This window comes from Sciurus carolinensis, chromosome 19, assembly GCF_902686445.1.
Source record: "Sciurus carolinensis chromosome 19, mSciCar1.2, whole genome shotgun sequence".
In the NCBI taxonomy this organism is placed as follows: domain Eukaryota; kingdom Metazoa; phylum Chordata; class Mammalia; order Rodentia; family Sciuridae; genus Sciurus; species Sciurus carolinensis.
Window position 1 is genome coordinate 905,037 of NC_062231.1, and position 3,421 is coordinate 908,457.

Genomic DNA, 3,421 nt, shown 5'->3' on the forward strand with positions numbered 1-3,421 from the left:
TTTAGTGACAGCTAGGGCCAGGCACACTCCTATAATCCCAGCGACTTGGGAGGTTAAGGCAGGAAGAAAGTGAGTTCAAAGCCAGCCTTTGCCACTAGGAAGACCCTGTCCATAAATAAAAATATTATAAAACAATGGCTGGAGATGGGCCCAGTGGTTTATAGCACTTGGGTTCAATCCCTGGTACCAGGAAACACACACACACACACACACACACACCAAAAAAAAAAAAAAAACTGAAGGGTGAAACTCAGTGTGCAGCCCTTGTCTACCATATGTCATGTTCTGGGTTTAATTCACAGTCCAGTGAAAAAAATGATCTGTTAGAGTTCACTAGTGAACCCACTTGAGCCTAGACTTAATGGGAATGTTTCAGTCAATTCAAATTCTTTAATAGATATAGGTCACTTCAGGTTATTTTTTTCTCATATAAGCTTTACTATTTCTTGTTTTTAAAGAAATGTCTATTTTATCAAAGTTGTTGAATTTGTAGTCCTAAACTTGTTCAAAATCTTTTCTTATTTGTATGCTTAAAACTTTCTAAATGTATTCTATTGTGATCAGGAAACATAGTTTGTATAATTAGAAAATTTTAATTTTATTGATAGTTGTTTTGTGGCTCAGACTAAGGTTTTATCTTAATAGTAGTCTTCCTTGCACCCTGGAAACCAATGAAAATTGCCCTGCTGTTTTGGTGGAGTGCTCTACAAATTGAGAGAAATTTTTAGATATTTAACAATAATTGTGTATTTTTTGTCTTCATTTTAATCAGATTTTTCCCTTATATATTTGGCACTCTTTTTTTTTTTTAAACATGTCAAAAGAACCTTTATTCCTTTTTTTAACAGTTTCTTATGCTTTCTTTCCAGATGCCTTTGGAGCAGGTGCTTTTTGGGCTGGAGTTTTCTGACCCTTCTGAGCTTTTGGAGGTGGCGCTGCCTTCTGGCCTGAGGCTTTCTGGGCAGGAGCCTTTTGGGCTGGAGCCTTCTTGCCTGTTGCAGTCATCTTTTTTGCTGGAATTTTAGCTTTAGTGGCAGCCAGCTGCTGCTGCTGCAGCTGCAACTGCAGCCTTAGCAACAGGTGCTTTTTTGGGAGAAGCTTTCAAGATAGCTGCCCTCTGAAGCTTCTTAACTTTATTCTTGATTATTCTGTTCCTCATTTTTTTTTTTTGCCTTCATAACTTTATAATGATCAAAATCAGTCATCTTGCTTTCCTTTCTCTGGCATCAATCTTCTCGGCCCATCTTGTGGCTGCCCATTTTGTATTGACATCTGCCTTCTGCCAGTCTTGTCGAACACACTTCTGGCAGGCACTGTGAGGGAACTTGAGGATTAAATCAGTGAACTGCACACATTTGAAAGGCATGGCCTGTCTCCTTATCTGAGTGCAAGGTCCATCAACCAAAGCCCTGTTCTGAACAACAAAATCTACAATGCAACCAGCTTTCCAGCATGAGGCCCAAAGGAGACATAGGCTACCTGGCCAACCTCCACAAAATGCCTGAAAACCATGTCGGTGGGGCTGGGCAAGAAGAAGCTATATTTGGCAATTTTTAGGAGCATAATGTTTAAGATTATTATGTACTTTTATGAATCATTTCTCCCTAAATGGCCTTCTTTATTCCTGATATGATGGTATCTACCTAGAAGTCTACTTTGCCTCATAAGCAAGGAATCAAGAGTAGCATCCCTAGTAATAGGACTGAGTGACATCATCATATACTTCCTGACATGATACATGGGGTAGGTACCTAAAACATAGCCATGTATTGATGGGGACAGCTCTGGCCTTGAGCACCTTCTCTATGTTAGGGGTGGTTCCAACACCCTAATGTCTTCATGTCCTAACCTCTAGACCATTCTGCCAGTGATGGTGTTTCTCGGTTTATATATGATGAGATACTCGGTGAGACATTTTTTGCCCAGTGATGAACCCAAGGTAGAGAGCCCAAAGTCTAACTTCAAAGCTTTGTTGGTTATGTTGACCTGTTCACAGTGCTCTGAGGAGGCAAGCTGTGAGCTCATGATATCTTTCCTTGGATGTAATAAATATTTTCTTCAGTAGGCAAAGTCTTACAACCGTGTCTTATGATTTCTTCTCTTCTCAGCTGAAATTATTCTGTGTAAATCTCATTGCAGCTCATCATCTGCAGTGTCCTTGGAATTTCCCCATGTTTGCTGGATAAGGAACTGTTTTCCCAGGTTCACTGTTTCTATGGAGTGACTGAGTTGTATTCTAATCAAGCCAACAACACTCCTTGTCAATGCTTGAATCATAGCTTCTGTCACAGTATGCTTACACAGTTTATGTAACTGATAGCACCTATAACACCAGTATTTGTAGTTCACAGAGCCTTTCAAACACGTGGGCTGGGTGGAATGTCCCCATGCATAGATAAGAAACTGAGCTTCAGTGCGATGTGTCACCAGTCTGAGGTCACTCAGCTAGAAAGAACAGGACCAGGGTAGGACCCAGGCATTTTGACTACAAATCCATTACTTGGACATGGTCAATCCTGCTTACTTGGAATTCTGGAGTAGTCATCTCTCCCAGGATGCCCTGGACCAATCCTTCTGTAGACATGGCTGCATTCTGAGCTGTTTCTTTGTTTGTTGCTTTATTTTTTATCACCTAAATTTTCAAACATACATGAAAGCATGGTGAGATACATTTCCATGTACCTGATCCCCTACTTCAGTAACTATCACTACCTCTGGATTGCATGGTTGACAGTTTCAACATGTAGCCATAAAGGATAAAACTTTCTCATTATTTGCATTTTATTTACTATTGTACCTTTATGTTTAACAGTTGGCTTGGATCAAAGTACAGGTAAATGCCACACACTGTAGTTTGTTGAGCAGTGTCTTAGTTTATTCCTCTATTTTCCCTTTTAATTTATTTATTTTGGTACCAGGGACTGAGCCTGCAGTGCATAACCACTGAGCCACATCCACAGCATGTTCTATTTTTTGTGACAGGGTCTTGCTTAGGGCCTTATTAAGTTGCTGAGACTGGCATTAAACTTGCAGTCTTCCTGCCTCTGTCTCCAAAGTCAAGCTCCTGGGATTACAGGTATGTTGTTTTTTTTTTTTTTTTCCGTTTATTTTTATATAAGTAACACAAATACAAAATACACAAACATTGTGCAGGGGAGTAATTTACATCATACGTGTAGTTTTGAGGTGTATATTCATACATACATACCCACACATAGAATCTTGTGATATGATTCTTTCTAGAAGAATCCTTGTTCTTTGGTGGCAGAACCCGAACTGACTGGGAAACTCTTTTCCACCCCATGCCACTGCTCTGGCCACATGTCTTTTAGGAAAATTGTGGGGAATCTGGAATTTGGGTTTTTTTTCTATTCATACAGACTTGATTTCTGAGAAACCAAGGACTTTACTCGTCTGACCT

At 39.8% G+C, this 3,421-nt stretch overlaps 1 pseudogene; it reads right to left on the minus strand.

Moving 5' to 3' along the window:
- Positions 1-843: 843 nt before the first annotated feature.
- On the minus strand, positions 844-1,512 carry LOC124971058 (60S ribosomal protein L14-like; annotated as a pseudogene).
- Positions 1,513-3,421: the final 1,909 nt, after the last annotated feature.